General features: G+C 37.1%; 1 non-coding gene and 1 pseudogene across 1 annotated transcript; both read left to right on the top strand.

The window, feature by feature from the left end:
- Positions 1-87: 87 nt before the first annotated feature.
- On the top strand, positions 88-19271 carry LOC127452684 (probable 28S rRNA (cytosine-C(5))-methyltransferase; annotated as a pseudogene).
- LOC127453534 (small nucleolar RNA SNORA29) lies at positions 5847-5987 on the top strand. The gene has a single exon (XR_007899427.1). It is a non-coding gene; the product is annotated as a small nucleolar RNA SNORA29 (small nucleolar RNA).
- Positions 19272-19959: the final 688 nt, after the last annotated feature.

Raw genomic sequence — 19959 nt, 5'->3', positions numbered from 1 at the left:
CCTTAATCATTTTATGTCTAGGTAAAATTAATCTTTTCAAGTGATTTCTTGTGCTGTTATCATAGAATCAATTTGTAGGAGTCAAGCATGGGCAGGAAGTTGGATACCACCAATAAGGTGAAAAGAGGACCTGGACGCAAGGCTAGGAAACAGAAAGGAGCTGAGACTGAGCTGACCAAGTTTTTGGTGGATGGTAAAATGTACATACTCTCAGAGGTTTCATCATTGTGCTTTGTTTTCTTGATGGCAAGTTACAAGTTGTCCAAAGAGACTGTCAAGCAGGGCAAGAAAACGGTAAGTAAAACAACAGCTTTCAACTTGGTATCTTGTTGTATTTTCAGATGTCTTTGATGGTTACTTGTGTCAGTTTTATATTTTAAAAATGCACTTCTACAGCGCTGTAAAGACAGCTGAAGTACCCAAAGAACCCAAAGAAGAGGAAAAGCCCATAAAAGGTAATTCAAGATTTTAAAATCGAACTTGGAATGGCACACTTTTTATTCATTCTTGAATTTGGAAATAAATTCTTATTTTTTGCAGGATTTTCCGACGATAATAGTGAATGGCTGAAACCTGCACAGAGAAAACGAAAACTTGATCAATCAGAAGACGATGAAGAGGGCCCTGACGGGGAACAAATGAAGGATGGTGGTAGTGATGATGAAGAGTTGGTTGATGACTATGGTGCTGATGCAGGAGGTGAGGAGGAAGAGGTGAATAAAGAAGACAGTGATGGAGAAGAGGTATGTTTTCAACAACTGCAACAAACTTTTTGTACATGGGAAAGCTTGTCCTTTGTTAAATCTTCGGAATAGCATACTACTCTTACTATTTCTGCAGTATATAGTATGTATACAGTGCAACAGTATGCAAATTATTTATATGCATGGATGACCTACTACATTTGAAAAAATGTGCAGTACACAGGGCACACAGTATGAAAAACTGGATTCCAGAATGCAGTGCTCTCGACTTTCCATTTCTGTCAATTTCTATGACAATTTTGAAATTATATGAACCACAGTTTTAGCCTCTCTTCCCCATTATTTGACTGAACTGCCAAATTAAAGGGATAGTTCACCCAAAAATGAAAATTCTCATTTACTCACCCTCATGATATCCCAGATGTGAATAACTTTTTCTTCTGCAGAACACAAAGATCTTTAGAAGAATATTTCAACTCTGTTGGTCCATACAATGACAGTGAATTGTGACCATAACTTTAAAGCTTCATAAAGCACATAAAGGTAATCCAGAAGTCTTCTTTAATCCATGTCTTCTGAACCAACTAAAATAGTTTTGGATTAGAACAGACTAAAATGTAACTCCTTTTTCATAGTGTCATGTAGTGTTGTCAAAAGTACCGGTACTAAAATAAAAAAAGATGCAGCTATACCAGTGTTTCTGCAGTACTGGTAGTACCAAGCACCGACTCAATCTTGTACCAGCGCACAATATGACTGACACATGACTGCTTTAAAATGCTAATTTTGAGCATGTGCTCTGTTACTCCTTACACTGAAATGGATAATTAATCAAATTAAAATCGTGACATCCTAGAGTGATTTTATTAAACTGCTAAAGGCTGCAGTCTTCATGTGGAAGAGATGCGTACTTTGAATGAATGTATAATTCCAACCGCTCATACATATTGAGAATCATTCATATGTTGTATCAGATGACAGAGCAGAGCACTAATCTACTGTGAACCATGCAGCACATGTAAACGATATATTTATATAATTAAATCACAGCATTTGCGCTTTCAACTCAATTTTATTTATATAGCATTTAAAACAACAGAGCTGACCAAAGTGCTTCACAGTAATACAATTTAAAACATAACATTTAAAAATGACCACATACACAAACACCAGTAATCTAAAACACAAAATACAAACACTACAAATCTGTGTCCTATATTTAATTTGTAAGACTCAAAGGCCAGTGTAAAGAGATGAGATTTCAGACGTGACTTAAATGTGTCGCAAAACTGTATCCGGAAAGTGAAGATTCAGGCAAAAAAAATAAACAAACATCATAATAAAAGCACGTTTCAAAATATAAGTTAGAGCCCTGAAATTGAAGAAATTGTGGCAGAAATATATTACGACTACTGTATAGTAAAATGTAATATTCACTGTAATGATAATAATAATAAATAAGCAATATATCACAAGCAAGACTGCTGTTGAATAAAAGTTTGGCAAAAAAAATGCAATGATGTCATGTTGAAAAGTTCTGTTTTCACTTGTTAAAAGATTTAAGAATGAACTGATTAGACACCATTTTGATGATGAAATTAAAATAAAACATGGAGTTCTGGAAAATAATAACAAAAAGGAAAACATGATTTGGTAAAGAATAAAACAGATTTCAGTAGGGCGCTACTTAAAAACACTTAAGCAGTGCATCCTTGATTGAGAAACACTTGAAGGAAACATGCATTTCTTTTAATTTATTATTTATTTAGACTAAACAGGTGTGTTCAATAGCACATTGTCATGTTAGCATATTTATGCTGTGGTACCGAAATTGGTATCAAGAACCGTGAAATTTCACTGGTATCGGTACCGACTACTGAAATTTTGGTACCGTGACAACACTAGTGTCATGCCATTTAAGTGCTCTAGGCACAATCATGATTTCAAGCTGGATTACACTTCCTAGTGCTTGACGCATGCGCAACGCACTAGGAAGTGTAATCAAACTTGAAATCATGACCGCACCTAGAGATCACTTAAAGGTGGAGTAAGCCATTTTAATCCAGTACACTTTTTGTTAAATTCCACTAGTTGTCCGTTCTTTGTGTGTGCAGGAAAAAATCCGGTGTTTGTACACAGCCCTGGGGCCAGTTGTTCAAAAGTAATCTGATCGGATTATGGCTATCGGATTGGATCAAATCTTGAAAAGGGGTTGTTCAAAAGAAAAAAAAGGATTCTGAAATCAGATTAGATCACAAAATCCAATCTTGGTTTTGATCTGGATCAAATCGTCAGTTTGTGTTGTTCAAAACTTTTCAGTAAGATTTTGGATACTTTTGATCCAAAAAATCAGGATTATACTGATCCCAGAAGAAGGGTGGATTTCAACAACAAAAATGTTATAAAACGTCATAAAAAGTCAAAAATACACCATTTGTATCATGTAATATATTCAAAAATGTAGTTTTTTTTATTTTGCTCTTGATTAGTTTAACCGTTAAAGTGATGAAGTATACAAGTAAAGTATAAAGTACACACTGGGCTACCAGTTAAGCCTTTTCAGTAAAGTGAAAAAGAATAAAAGAATAAAAACTATAAATAATCCCCCAAACAGATGTCAATAGCAAAGAAAAATATTTAATTTTAACTGTCATTTGTCACAGTATATTAATTGCAGTCAATCATCAGAAATCAACCAGTCAAAAGTAGTTTTTAACGATTGAATCCCTTATTGCACGTCCAGTCAGTTCCTCACTCTGAGAGAATGCCGGAGGTTGGTCTGGGTATTCAGCATGCTCAGGTGGATCATTATCATTATCTTCATCACAGAGAGGGACATTGCGCTTTCTAGCAATGTTGTGCAGGGCAATACAGGCAAGTATTATGTTGCATGCTCCCTGTGGTTCCACTCGCAAGTAGTAAAGGCGTGCAAAGCGCCTCTTGAAGACTCCCATTTTAGCGCTCAATTGTACATCTTGTTTTGCAATGAGCAGTGTTGAAGCGTGCCTGCTCAGGTTTGTTTGCTGTAAGAAAAGGGGTCATCAGCCATGGTAGGAGTGGATAGGCACTGTCTCCTAATATTATGCCATCCAGCCTGCTGTTTTGGAGCTCTCCGTATAGAGCACTCTCCCTCAGGATACGTGCATCATGGACAGACCCAGGCCACCTCAAGACGCAGTTTGGGGATGATGAGGTCAGCGTCGCCCACAAGTTGGATGTTGATGCTGTGCCTTCCCTTTCGATTCACATACTCCCACTCCCTCTCATGAGGTGCTTGTATGTGCACATGAGTGCAGTCAATAACCCCAATAGTATTGGGCATGTTTCCTAAAATAAAAAGCTTGTGCTTGCTCTGGGCAATCTGGTCATCCTTTGGAAATGAAACAAATTGATTGACTTGGCTCGCCAATGCGATTGACACAGATTTCACCACATCACTGACAGTAGATTTGTTCACTCATATTGTCACCAACAACTTGGTAGAAAGTCCCAGTTGCATAGAAGCGCAGAGCAATGAGGACCTGTTCTTCCACAGACAGCGTGACTCCTTCAGGTTCTGCGTTGAAGTTTTGGCCTGATAAGGTCTGCGATGTACTTTAATATCAGCATTCCCAAAGCGAAACCGAGCATACGGTTCCTCAGTGGTGTACTGCTCCACTGGCTTTGTACGCTCAACATACATCCTTTGATTAAATTCTCTCCTTCCAAACTGGTGGTGACGATGGACAATGCCTGCCATGTCAGTGCCTCTCTGTAAGTCCTCTGAGAAAGGCTGAATAAGATGACTGTGATTGGTCTTTTCAGACACACACCCAGTAAACATCAATTAGCTGATGTGCTTTGGCTTATGTTCACTTAACTCAATCAAGACCAAGGCCTATAAACTCTACATTCACTACACCAAAGAGGTGGCACCATGGACTCAAAAGGACCTAAATTCACAGTTGCAGAAACCCACGCATTGCTGGAGGGTGTTAGGCATCATTATGCCTCAATAGTAGGAAGTTTTAATTCTACTAACGGTGGAGAAGTGTCTAACAAAAAGAAAAAATCTATTTGGGATGAAATCACCCAAAATGTGAATGCCATGGGGTGTGACCAGAAGAGGACTACAGAGCAAGTGAAATTTAGATGGAAAAATCTGAAGGCCAGGGCAACAAAGGACCATGCTGAAGCAAAATGCACCCAAACAGGCAACCCTTTAGGAGAGGTGATTACACAGATGTGGTTCTTGACATTATTGGAGGTAGAAACTCTCAATCTCTGCATGGAATTCAAGGTGTTGTTGGGGACGGTGAGTCCACGACTGAAAAGGAAAGCGACACAGATCCTTCTAATGCAGAAGGAGCATTTATTCTGGATCTCAGCCCTGTTATTGAGGAAGCAGGTGGATCCTCACTGGTAGAGCCAGTAGTTATTGCCACAGGAGCTCCGAAAAGAGGCCAGAAGCGTTCTTTCCCAAACACAGATGATGATGCCTAAAATTACTTATTAAATGAGAAACCGAAAGAGCACAAGTACAGATTTGTCTGGCAGAGGAACAAATCACTCTTACTCTACTGCAAACCAAAGCAAGACTTGAGATCCGACTCCTAAAAGCAGAGCTTCAAAAAGCTGGACTCTCTACAAATGAAGAGCTCTAAACTTTCTTTATTTTGTTAACTATTGGACATTCAGCCTTTTAATGATTTAAAACACATCTTCAAAATATCCACCATGTATTTGTGAATAATGTATATTTGTTTGTTTGTATTTATTTGTTGTGGCTTAGATGAGGGGTCTGACAGTTTAAAAGAAATTGAAAAAGGAAGGGGATGTTTGTTTATTGTGATGTTTTCTGTCTCTTCAAATAAAAACACTTAAAGTGACCCCATGCTGGCTATTCTACCTGTTGTTCTTTACATAGCTAGTAGCCTACATTGTGATATGTAGTCCCATTTTGTGCACTGGTAATCCGGATTTGGTAATCTTGAAAAGTTTGTATCTGGATCAGGGTGGTCCAGTCCAATGTTGCTTTGAAAAACCGACACAAAAGTAAGATGGATTACCTGATCCTGTATAGCAAAACATGGGATTTCCAAATCTGGATCATTCTGATTCAGATATGTACACCAGTCCTCTTCAATCCCTAAACTAGAGACAATTCCTGTTTTAGTACCACCCTTCTGCATCCCCAAAGGTGTGTGGCTATGCTAACAGGATAGAGGAACTGTCTGTCAAAGTCTGAAGGGTTGGATGGCCACACCCCCTCCACCTCTATATGAATTGACAGTACATCTAAATCAGAAAGCAATCATCTGATTTTGTAAATTGTTGTCATCTTAATGTGCTGATAGTTCTACACCTGAATATGTCTTTGAATTTCAGCTGATTGGCCTCGAGAAAATCTATGAAATTCAGAGGCCGGTCACCATCAGAACCAACACCTTAAAGACCAGGATGAGAGATTTGGCCCAGGTCAGGAAGTAATATTCACACAGATGTCAGACAGATCTGGTCCACAGATGGCTTGTGTAATCAAATGGTTTTCTTTAAAACAGGCTCTGATTAACAGAGGGGTGAACCTGGATCCATTAGGGAAATGGTCCAAAGTAGGGCTGGATATCTATGACTCTTCTGTTTCTATAGGTCAGAACCAATGCAGTTTCAATATATATTTATTTATTTTTCTGTTCATTGATGTTAATTGTAATTCTCTCTTTCTAACAGGAGCAACTCCAGAATATGTAGCAGGCCAGTACATGCTGCAAGGTGCATCGTCCCTGCTGCCTGTAATGGCGCTTGCTCCCCAGGAGGGGGAGTCAGTGCTAGACATGAGTTCAGCTCCAGGAGGCAAATCCACATATATAGGTGAGCATATGCTTCTCTATAGCAATCATACCAACCACTGGGTCTCTGTAATGCACTTAATCTCTACTTAATTATTACATAGGAAAACGTTTTTTTTTTTTTTTCATATAGTTGGCATCAAAGTAAGGAAATCCTATGGAAAAAATACATTATTTTGCTTTTATAGCATGTTACTTAAGCATGAAAAATGTTTGAGTGTGTGTACAAGCTTGAATGCGTGTAATTTGTGTGTTTTTGGTGTGATTGTGGCTAATGATGCAAACGCAGACAGACTGAAGAGCGTGGTGGGAAACATTCATCATCTCAGCGTCACCAACACTGTCATCTGCAACTATGACAGCAGACAGTTTCCAAAGGTCTGTCCCATTCTCACTACATTACAACCTAGTCTTTACATGCAGTGCCTGAAATCCTTGAATCAGTTTTGAAAAAAAGTCACTCCAGAATCGTTTTTTTTTTTTTAAAAAATTTTAAATTGTTTTTATTAAAAATGCATCGGAAACATTTTCCATAGGTTTTTAGTTGTTTTACTTGTTTAAATATTTTAACTTGGATTTTACCATGGCAAAAACAAATTTGCATGGCATTAAAAACAAACAAAATGTTTCATTTTGGGGTGAACTATGCTTTTAAAATGAAACTTCTTTCACAATTACTCAATTTAATTAGATTACTAGATTAAAAAATTCCTCTATTACAAAGTTGTCGAATCGACATCCAAGGACTAGGGTCTGAACACATAATGACGAGGTGTCAGCTGTGTGAGCACTTCACTTTAGATTTGAAAAACCATGCGGTTGTCTGTCGACCTGAAAAACCATAACATCACTTCAGCAATGAAACAGCACTTGAAAAGATGACATCCAGTTTTCACAGACTCACTTCACACGCAATTTGCAGTGCTGCATGTCCAGATGCGCGAGAGAAGTTGAGCCCTTCATTGCCGCTTGGGACACGCACGTAAAAACACATTGGAATGCATTCTAAACCTATTTATCTACACAATTGTTTGCAGTATAGAAGGCTTTTATGAAGCAACATTTAATAATGTAATGAAAAAGACGTCCCTTGAACTTGATGAAAGTTACACACGCAGTTACACATTCTGTTCAGTAAATCTGACTGAATCCAGACGATCTATGCTTATTTTTGCAGATTGTGGTTTGGGTTCCGTTCTATGTAAATTAATTACCATTTGAATGTAAACGCGATCTTCTTTCTCTTGTACATTAGATTTCATGATGATTAAGTGTAAAATGATCGGAATGCCCCACTTCTGATAAATATTTTATAGTTTATGGCCATTATTACAGGTAAAACTCAATGTGGGAATTCAGAGAACTTGCTGAATAACGCTGCAGATTTGTATGCTGTCAAAGTGAAATTATTAACCATGTTTACTCAAGAAGGAACTAAATGTCCAAATGTTTAAGGGCATTTTACACAGTACATGGCAAGTGAAAAGCTTTTGCGATTTGTGCAGTATGTAGCACAAGCGCAACAATGCTGCAGTTTAACGCAAGAGAGTGAAAACATTTCTTAGTGACTCAATTACTGTGAATATTGTATTCCATGTTGCATGTACACTGGTGGCCAAAAGTTTGGAATAATGTAAAAATTTTGCTGTTTCAGAAGGAAATTGGTACTTTAATTCACCAAAGTGGCATTCAACTGATCACAAAGTATAGTCAGGACATTACTGATGTAAAAAACAGCACCATCACTATTTGAAAAAAGTCATTTTTTATCAAATCTAGACAGGCCCCATTTCCAGCAGCCATCACTCCAACACCTTATCCTTGAGTAATCATGCTAAATTGATCATTTTGTACTAGAAAATCACTTGCCATTATATCAAACACAGCTGAAAGATATTTGGTTCGCTAAATGAAGCTTAACATTGTTTTTGATTTGCCACAGTATGCAATAGACTGGCATGTCTTAAGGTCAATATTAGGTCAAAAATGGCAAAAAAGAAACAACTTTCTCTAGAAACTCATCAGTCAATCATTGTTTTGAGGAATGAAGGCTATACAATGCTTGAAATTGCCCAAAAACTGAAGATTTCATACAAAGGTGTACACTACAGTCTTCAAAGGACAACTGGCTCTAACAAGGACAGAAAGAGATGTGGAAGGCCAGATGTACAACTAAACAAGAAGATAAGTACATCAGAGTCTCTAGTTTGAGAAATAGACACCTCACATGTCCTCAGCTGACAGCTCAACACCAGTTTCATGTTCAACAGTAAAGAGAAGACTCAGGGGTGCAGACCTTATGGGAAGAATTACAAAGAAAAAGCCACTTTTGAAACAGAAAAACAAAAAGAAAAGGTTAGAGTGGGCAAAGACATTGGACAACAGATAATTGGAAAAGAATGTTATGGATCTTAAACCCATTGAGATTTTGTGGGATCAGCTAGACTGTAAGGTGCGTGAGAAGTGCCGGACAAGACAGCCACATCTATGGCAAGTGCTACAGGAAGCGTGGGGTGAAATGTCACCTGACAGCTAGAATGCCAAAGATCTGCAAAGCTGTCATTGCTGCACATGGAGGATTTTTTGATGAGAACTCTGAAGTAGTTTAAGAATTATTATTTTTTTTTTTTTTTTCACATTGTAATAGTAATTTTTCACATTATTAATGTCCTGACTATACATTGTGATCAGCTGAATGCCACTTTGGTGAATAAAAGTACCAATTTCTTTCCATAAGAGCAAAATCTGTACATTATTCCAGACTTTTGGCCGCCAGTGTAAGTGATGGATAAAAAAAAAAAAACAACCAAATAAAATGGCTTTTATAACTCCAATAAAAAGGTTTAACATGAATGTAACTTATCCTCAAACAGTATTGATGGGCAAACATTGTCTCTGAAAAGATCAAATATTTTATTTTCATGGCCTGTTTTCACATTTTTGAGTTCCAAACTGAAATGTCTAGATCATGTTGAACTAGTGCAAGTAGATCTTAAATTAAAAAAAAAGTTGAGCACACCTGGAGAAGCCAATCTCTGTCAGATTGAATTATATACATTTTTTATATTATAGATCTGCTTTGGGTGACTGTTGACTTTAGATATTGTTTGCAAAATTGTTTTGTTGTTATTCAATTGTAGATTACATCAAAACTTTGGCTAATGAATACATTTTAGCCAAACATGTCTTCACCTTGACAACTTTAGGCAATTTGAGTTATTAAATAATTTTTCCGATTACTTGAATAATCACTACATTACCAAAATAATTTATATTGACAGTCCTAGATCAGTTTTGTGACTCATTTCAATAAGCTTGATGTGATCAGTTATTTGGTAGTTGATATCTGATAACTTGTTCATGAGGTTCCTTCCGTTTCTTCACCTTTTTTTAATGTACAAATTCCATGTTGTACAATGTACAATTCTCAATTGGGTTCATAAAAATAGCATGCATATAATTGGTCTGAAATGTTTTTGATGGTGTATATTGCATGTCACACCACAGAACATGTACATTTTCCCAAATGTTTTTTTTGTCAACTACTCTTTACACGTCTCTAATCTTTTTCTGTCTTGAATGGTAGGTGATGGGAGGTTTCGACAGAGTGTTATTGGATGTGCCCTGCTCAGGTATGGGAGTCATCTCTAAAGATCCAGCTGTGAAAACTGGTAAGGTAGACTGTAAATAACTCTTCTGAAAATAACATTGTTTTATTATTTTCTCACAGTGAGATATCGTGACTGCTTTCACCTCTTTATTCTGCAGGGCTTTATGCATTTTACAAAACGGCTACACTTCAGAATTCTAAAATAGTTCTCTCTTTATCTGTCAGGATGAGTCTGATATTCTTCGGTCGGCTCACCTGCAGAAGGAGCTCCTCCTGTCTGCCATTGACTCTGTAAATGCAGACTCTCTGACCGGTGGATACTTAGTTTACTGCACCTGCTCCTGTTATGGTGAGACACGTGCTGAGACGCACTGCTACTATAACTCGTGGACACAAAGGTCAAAGTCTGATGGAATATGTAAAATGTAAAAACAAATAAAAGGAAAGTCAGGGTGCTAAAGCAAAACCATTTGAGAACCACTGTGTTAGAGATGAGTATCTGTGTAAAAAAAAAAAAAAACATGTTCATGACTATGCTGGTAATTACTAGATATTGAATTTAAATGCAACAGTCGGTAAGACTGTCACAAAATTTGCCTGCATCACTTCCGGGAAAGTCAAAGAACTCTGCAAGAACCAATGTCATAAAACTCTCACACAGAGGAGCATCTCCACCTGAGAAAACACACCCCACTGATTGGGGACCATAAAACGCAAATCACACTCATATCTGCAATCTCTCTCGCTCACCTCTGGTCACTTTAAGGACAATAAAAACTAAGTTATGACTTATTCTGTTCTATAATGTAAAAGGTTTTCTGATCATACATGTTTGGTATCATTCAAGAGGTCTCAGTGCAACTGGTAAAACGGTCTCATTCCCTTTCAGCAAAGTCAAATCACAAGTAAGATTTAAGAACTTAGTAAAATACAGTATTCTATCTGGGACATGCCCCTCCAAAGTCTCACACAGAGACCAGATGCTTTATACAGATTAGGTGCATTCTTTGTAAACATCAAACAACCTACTCAATTAAAGGTCAACTTACAACTCCCTAAATTGTAAACCAAATCCTAAATAACATCAGACATACACATCTGAAACAACAATAGAATCGTTTGGTACTTAAGGATGGCAGAAGAGCTCAGGGAATCTGTAAGCCAGATCTCCCATGCTTTGTTGTTTGCATGTAGTTTTTTCTCTACCAGGTATTTCTTATTATTGATAAATGTTGAAGGAATCTGTAAGCAGATCTCCCATGCTGTACCGCTGCATGTAGTTTATATTTATCAAAGTCTCTCTGTAGCCAGAAGATCCACACAGTAAAAATTGTGTGTAGTTTTTTCTCTACCAGGTAATGGCAATTTGTATTTCTTATGTTTGGTAAATATTTGAATGGAATGCAACTTTAAATTATTATGCTTGGTTCACTGATAGCTTTGGGTTTGATTTATTATTTTAATTGGATTGTTTGATTGTATTACTATTACCTGGTAAATAAATTATTATGATTCATTCTGAAGGACTGTTTTCTAGTATATTTCTTATTAACTACAAATCTATGGTCAGAGTTGGCTTAATTAAGCTACTTCAGAAGTAACCCATTAGTTAAGTATGTAAAAGGCTAAACGGCAAACCTAGAATCTATAATAGAACTTAGCCAAGTAGAATTAAATGGGAATACTAAGGTAGGACCGAGAAACTGTAAAACAGAACTTAATTGACTGGGGCTAAACGGTGAGTTGAGAATCTATATGAACTTAGCCAAATCAGACTAAACGGATAAAGCCGAGAACCTATAATGTCTTAGTCTAAAACGTACTAATAACTGAAACTGATGAATTTGTAGTTAAAAATAACATTGAAATAACAAATGCAGTCTAGAAGAGAGAATTACTAAAATTCAGAGCATAGATACATCAACAAGGTTTTTCATAATTGGAGTCAGATGAAATAAAGAAAAGAATTAATGATAAGATTAATAAAACATTAATCTAACACTCAAATCAAATAAAGTATTATTTAATGTCGTGCACGATAAGACAGAACACGCAGGAGATCTTCAGCCACGCCATTGGATACCTTCCTTGGACCTGTGGGTGACTTCCCCCTTACAAGTCTATTTGGAGGGGAAAGGGTAGAGATGGATAGAGGATTGTCTGAATCTGTTTTAGACCTGTTGCAATGCCTGGAAGATTGTGTTTCTGTCCATCAGCCGTCACAAAATTTTGCTAATATATTTTGTAGTGTATTTCTTATGGAGATTTGTTTTGTCTTCTCCATAGGTAGAGGAGAATGAGTGGGTGGTAGACTATTCTCTGAAAAAGAGAAATATTAAGCTGGTCCCCACAGGACTGGCTTTGGCAAGGAAGGATTCACCAGGTAATGAGGCCTTATTCAGGCATCTCTTCAGTAATAAAGGCTGTTCTCCCTAAAATTGAGTTCAAGTGAATTGCAAGAGGAAGAAATTGTGAAGTGCAAACGGAAAATAAACTATTCCCCTCTCCACAGATTCAAAGAGTGACATTTCCATCCCTCTCTCAAACATTCTCGCCGATTCTACCCTCACTCCCACAACATGGATGGATTTTTCTATGGAAAGAAGTTCTCAAACACAATCCTCACTGCACCAAGAGAAGCAGGTGTGTACTCTTTTCACCAGTGGTGGAGAGTAACTAACTATGACTAGCAATGTATCTAACTTAACAACACCTTTTCAGCTGCATGATGGTAGTTAACTACCTATTCCAACAAGAAGCATTTTGTAGCACTTTGCCACTACCTCACTGTTTTTAATGTTGCATTGTATCGCACAAGCAGTTTTACAGCTTAGCAAGCTGAGGCTCTCCTCGACTGTCCTTTTTGTTATATGTGGCAGGGCTCCAGTCTGTGATTAAAATGGTCACAAATGCGACCAAAAATAATTGATTTGCGACAATAATTGAAAATCTAGTCGCCTGTGGCGTGAACAGCGTGTCTCGTGCTGCTTTTCACCCATTCTGTTTCTGACGAGCTTGCTGCACCGCACGCAGCAACAAACCCAACGCGAGAGAGTCGTGAACAAATGACTCTTGAACCGGGTCTTATTCATGAATCACCCCAAAAAACTCTGGAGCTCAGGTTAGCAGTTTGAATCAGATTCACTTTCTCAGTGAATCAGCCATCAGTGAGCTCACAACTGGAAGCGCAGACATTTAAAAATAAGAGTCCCATGTGTAGTTTGGGCTTCTTTATAATTAAAATCCTGTATTGTGTACCACTTTTTTTTTTCCTTGTAATTATTGATTAGGAATGGAGTAACACAATAAACTACATCTGAGATTTCAGTCAATTTGCACTCTTGTAGTCTCTGTGTCTGGGCCATCAACAGTAAAGAAAGACTAAGGCATTATTTTAAAACAATTTAAATTATTTATACACAAAAGTTTTGAAACACTCTTTATTATAATTTTTCTTCACATTTTAGAATAATAGTAAAGTCATCAAAACTATGGAGGTAACATAAATGGAACTATGGGAATTATGTTGTGACTAAACAAAATTCAAAATAAATCAAAACTGTGTTTGAAAACCTCTGGAATGTGATCAAGAGGAAGATGGATGTCCACAACCCATCAAACAAAGCCGAGCTGCTTGAATTTTTACACCAGGAGTGGCATAAAGTCACCCAACAGCAATGTGAAAGACTGGTAGAGAGCATGCCAAGATGCATGAAAGCTGTGATTGAAAATCAGGGTTTTTCCACGAAATATTGATTTCCGAACTCTTCCCAAGTTAAAACATTAGTATTGTGTTGTTTAAAAATGAAAATTAACGCGTTTTCTTTGCATTATTTGAAGTCTGAAAACACTGCATTTTTTTTGTTCTTTTGACCAGTTTTGACCATTTTCTGCAAATAAATGCTCTAAATGACAATATTTTTATTTTGAGAAATGTTGTCAGTACTTTATAGAATAAAACAAAAATGTTCATTTTACTCACACACCTATGTATAGTAAATCCAGAGAAACTGATCATTTTGCAGTAGTCTCTTAATTTTTTTCAGAGCTGTATGTTAACATGGTAATGTGCAACTGAACATATGCCTTTTAGCCTATTTAAAGGTATATTTCAATGTAAATAATAAATTAGAAGAAATGCATGTTTATTTTTTTATTTTATTTTTTCCCCTTTTTCACCCAATTTGGAATGCCCAATTCCCAGTGCGCTTTTTAAGTCCTCGTGGTCGCGTAGTGATTCGCCTCAATCCGGGTGGCGGAGGACGAATCCCAGTTGCCTCCGCATCTGAGAACATCAGCCCGCGCATCTTATCATAAGTGTTTCTCAATTAAGTATGCATTGCTTAAGTGTTAAGGAGGGCCCTACTGAAATCAGTTTTATTTTTTCCCAAATCCTTTTCTTTAAATTATTTTCCAGAATTCTACATTTTAACATTTAATATAATTTCATCATCGAATGAATCAAAGTAATTCTTAAAACTTAAAAACGTTTTAACAGGTAAAACATAGAACAATTACTATAAAACATACCATTGCTTTTGTTTTTTACAAATTTTAATTCAGTACAACATCACTTTTGCTTGTGATATATTGCTTAATTATTATTACTATTTAATTATTATTTATTATTAATATTACTACAGTGAAAATCATATTTTACTCTACAGTTGTAATATATTTCTGTTGGAATTTCTTGAATTTCATGCGTCTAGCTTTTATTTTGACTTGTGGTTTTGACGGAAGCTTCACTTCTTCTGATGGATAAACAGGTCGCTATATGGCCCAGTGTGATTTAATAAAGCGCAAATGCTGTTAATTTATATACAGTAAATATATATAGTCTACATGTGCTGTGTGCTTCACGGTGAATGAGTGCTCTGCTTTGTCATTTTAGACAACGTAAATGATTCTCAACGTCTGTGGAGTTTCCAGTATATGAGCGGTTGGATTTATACATTCATTTTAAGCACGCAGCTCATGCAGACTAAGATTGCAGTCTTTTGTGGTTTAATAATCACACTAGGACATATCATGATTTTAATTTTATTAATTGCCCATTTCAGTGTTAGAGTAACAGAGCACATGCTCAAAAACAGTGCTGTGAAAAACTGATTTCTTCTTTTTTTGTGTATTTTTCATACTAAATTGTTTTAGATCTTCAAACAAGATATAACATAAAACACAGGCAACCTGAATTAACACAGTACAGTTTTCAAATATATATATATATATATATATATATATATATATATATATATATATATATATTTATTTTATTTATTTTTTATTTTATTTTTTAAGCAAAAAAGTTATCCAACACCTATATCACCCATGTGAAAAACTAACTGCCCCCTTAAACTTAATAGCTAGTTGTGCCACCTTTAGCAGCAACAACTGCAACCAAACGCTTCCGATAACTGGAGATCAGTCTTTCACAACGCTGTGGTGGAATTTTGGCCCACTCTTCTTTGCAGAATTGCTTTAGTTCAGCCACATTGGAGGGTTTTCATGCATGAATTGCCCATTTAAGGCCCTGCCACAGCATCTCAATTGGGTTCAAGTCAGGACTTTGACTAGGCCACTCCAAAACTTTAATTTAGCTTCTTTTGAGCCATTCAGAGGTGGATTTACTCCTATGCTTTGGATCATTGTCTTGCTACATAATCCAGTTGCTCTTGAGCTTCAAATCATGGACTGATGACCGGCCGTTCTCTTTTAGGATTTTCTGGTAGAGAGCAGAATTCAAGTTTCCCTCAATTATTGCAAGTCGCCTTCGCCCTGAAGCAGCAAAGCATCCCCACACCATCAGTCTACTGTACCACCACCATGCTTGACCGTAGGTATGATGTTCTTTTTGTGGAATTCTGTGTTTGATTTATGCCAGATTGAACAGGACCCCTGTCTTCCAAACAGTTCCACTTTTGACTCATCAGTCCACAGAACATTCTCCCAAAAGCTTTGAGGATCATCAAGGTGTGTTTTGGCAAAATTCAGAAAGCCTTAATGTTCTTCTGGGTTATCTGTGGTTTTTGCTTCGCCACCCTTCCATGGATGCCATTTTTGGCCAGTGTCTTTCTGATAGTGGAGTCATGAACAGTGACCTTTATTGATGCGAGAGAGGCCTGCAGTTCCTTGGATGTGGTCCTTGGCTTTTTTGTGACTTCCTGGATAAGTCGTTGCTGTGCTCTTGGAGGAATTTTGGAAGGTCGGCCACTTCTGGGAAGGTTCTCTACTGTGCCAAGTTTTCTCCATTTAAAATAGCTTTGTTACCCTTCCCAGACTGATGTATTTCAATTAGGGATGTGCGATACTAGTCGACTAAACGGTTCTGATGCTACTAGTCGACACTGGAATTACTAGTCGGTTAATATTTCCCACATTAAACTGAATTTTTACACATTTATGTTTGGCTTTATATTTTTACAGAGGCTGCACTTAAATTACTGTCATATTAATGTTACATATTTTAAATAGAATTAATAATACAAATATTATTCAAAAAAAAAAAAAGAGGATAGCTGGAGCAGATACAGAGTTTAATTTCACCTCAGGCTGCGTGTGCTTCTTCCCTCTCTCACTCGCGGCGTGCGCAGGAAAATGTCCTCTCGCTAGACAAGCAAACTCAGCAAAGTAGTAATGAAATCACTTCGGTGGTGCGGGAATCGGCTTATCAAACGTTTGGAAGTCCCTATGGATGTTTTCACATTTGAGTCTTCTTTACATCTGTGCATAAATCTGTTATTTTTCCGCTGAGTGGGCTTTTTCAAGCGCAGGATAGACGCCTCAGGTGAGTGAAGTCCTGTCTTTCACCGGACCATGTCGACGGGTTAATTTTACTCATCAAAAAATGTATGTTTTTGAGTAAGTAGCTTAGAAAATAACTGTTTTAGACAGGCTATTTTCAATGAGGTGCCGACTGCTTAACGTGTTAAACTATCTTTTATTCTGTGTACACGTCATGTTTAGAATACATTAGGTTTATTGTAGGCTACATCACAGGCCTATTTTTTTCTATCCTATAGCTAATTTTATTTTATTTTTTTACATCATAACTGTTATTGGTTAACGTTCTTTACCGAACAGCTGTCATATTAGATCAATGGCTAATACACGACTGCACGGCGTGAAATACGCGCAACTTTTCAGCGCATTTTTTTTTCTCTCTCATAGGTTTGGCTTACCTGTTAATTATTTTCAACAATGTCCTGACTGTTTTAATATGTTAAGTAACTTTTACTTGATTTCCGTTTAGAACAGGCATTTAGGGTTGCTCTATTGATCCTGCACTATTCATTCAATTGTTTTCAATAAATATGTCTTAAATATTCGCTAATTTTGATTGTGAATGCGTGTCATGTTCTATATTTAATGTACAATGATCATAATTCAAGGCGAGCATGTCGCAGATAAATGCCCCTTTTCAGTAGAATTTAGCATCGGATTTGGAATAGATTAAGTATTTTAAATGGGTCGCATAAACACACTTTTTTTTTTTTTTACTGTTTTCTGAAGGTTGGTTTCTCTTTAGACTAGTCGACTAGTCGGTTACAAAACTTGCGTTTAAACGACAGTCAGATTAGTCATAGCGCACATCCCTAATTTCAGTTACCTTTTTCCTCATCATTTCTGGAATTTCTTTCAACCTTGGTATAGTGTGCTACTGGGTGAAACCTTTTAGCCAACTTCCTGCTGCTGAAAAGTCCTATTTAGGTGTTGATTTGATTGAACAGGGCTGGAAGTAATCGGGCCTGGGTGTGTCTAGTCCAGCTGAACCACATTATGAATGCACTTTCATAGATTTGGAGATTTAGTAACTAAGGGGCAAATAGTTTTTCACACGGGCCCAGTTGGTATTGGATAACTTTTTTGCTTCAATAAATAACTTTATCATTTAAAAACTGTATTTTGTGTTTGCTCAGATTGCCTTTTGTTATGTTAGATTTTGTTTGAATTTTTGAAACAATTTAGAATGAGATGTACACAAAAAAGAAGAAATCAGGATGGGGCACAGCACTGTAAGCGTGTGAGCATTTGAAAGCAGTCGTGTGTCTGTCAGACATTGTGCGGGTACCAGATTAAGTTGGTTCTCTGTACTACCAGTACTGCAGAAACACTGGTATCGTGACATCTTTTTTTATTTTGGTACCGACTTTTGACAACACGTCAAGTTTTAACTACTTTAAATTGAAAGTAGCTTTTAGCTTGGCAGGCTAAAATTTCCAAGTAGCTTTCACAGTCCTTCCCCTCTCATCTATCATCCTTTTTTCCAGCATAAGACCTGAAGTTTGTTGTGGAGGTGATTTTGTATCCATTTTTAATTCTTAATTGTTTTTTCTGTAGAGGATGAAGTAGAATCTACAAAAATGGAAACCACAACCTCATTAGAGAAGATCCAGAAGTCTCAATCTAAGGAGCAGAAGCCCACTTCAACTGTGGAGAAACCCCCCATGAACAAAAAGCAGAAATTAAAACCAAAAAAAGCTGCACCACACATCATGGAGAAAGAAACTGGAGTAAAACTGGATGGTAAAAAATCAGAGGGCCCCAAAAAGGCCAAAATTGCCAAGTTAGATAGAGAAGCTTCAAAGAGTGAGAAATTCAACAAAAAGCAGAAGGTCAAAGTAGTTAACAGAGGTGCAAAGAAAGAGGAGAGCCATTTTGAGAAGAAACATGTAATGAAAAGGAAGAACTTGAAGAAGAACAGAATGGGGAAAAACACATTTAGGAAGTTAAAAAAGAAGCTTGGACAACAGGAGAGTGGACAGTGAAATTCAGTCATGTTTCAAAGTGAATGACTGCCTATGTCTCTGTCAATGACTGGACAGAAATTTAAACCAATACCACACTGCTGTTGAGGAATCCCAAGATCTCGAGTCCTTTAGACAATCCACAATCACAATCCTTTACAAGCTTACACAGATGTTGTACACAAAGAGTATTGTGTATTGCTCTAAAGCGTTGTGGTAATAAATTTTATGAATGTATATTTCATTGTCCATTTTATGTATTTTGTCTTAGAAACATTTAACTGTTGCAAAGGAATGCAAGTAAACAGTTTGTTTTGCTGGTAGATTCCTGGAAGCATTTGCTTTTTCCTCACACTGATTAAAAAGAAAGTTTCAAAAGAAAGATATGGTGTCATTCTGAAAAAACCTTTTAACATTGTGGCTATCGTCTTCTTTGAGTAGAGAGTGACTAAACCAATCTGACCTTTTCTTTTAGTCTTTCAGAACGTCACCTCAGAAATCGAATCAGAAACTATTGAGGTAGAAGTGAAATGTTCCTTTGAGCCTGAGATCATCACGACTGCTATTCAACAAAACCTACTGACTTCACATTTCATATCGCGTAGCTGCCACCACATAACACGATAAAAAGGTTTCTTCAGGTTCAAACGGCTAAAGCACTCGCTGCATGAACCTCAGCTATGCTCAATCACCTCTTCCTTCCCACCCTTTTGGCCCTGTGCCGTGTAACCATGGTAACACACTTATCTAGTTGTGTGCTGCAAAGCCCAGAACTCATACCCTCTGAACTGCAATGGTTTCTCCGTGCTTGCTTAAATCCTTCATTCTCCACAAAAGATGGCCCAGAACGCCATAATTATCACCGCTTGTTCCTCCCAAAACTGTTAATTCTGTTGAAATGTCGTGCATGTGTAGGCAATGCATTTATTGTAATCACACTGCAGTGATTACACGCACAGAAATAATTTAAGGTTGTGCCTGAAGGGTAAATGAAACCATTCAGTTGGCCTGTGGGTAAAGCAGTGTAGATCAGCCTCGTTTGACACCTCACTGATTAACTGCTATTGTAG

This window comes from Myxocyprinus asiaticus, chromosome 15 (assembly GCF_019703515.2).
Source record: "Myxocyprinus asiaticus isolate MX2 ecotype Aquarium Trade chromosome 15, UBuf_Myxa_2, whole genome shotgun sequence".
NCBI lineage: Eukaryota > Metazoa > Chordata > Actinopteri > Cypriniformes > Catostomidae > Myxocyprinus > Myxocyprinus asiaticus.
Note: the sequence above shows the minus strand (reverse complement) of the source record. Positions and strands in the feature narration are given on the sequence as shown.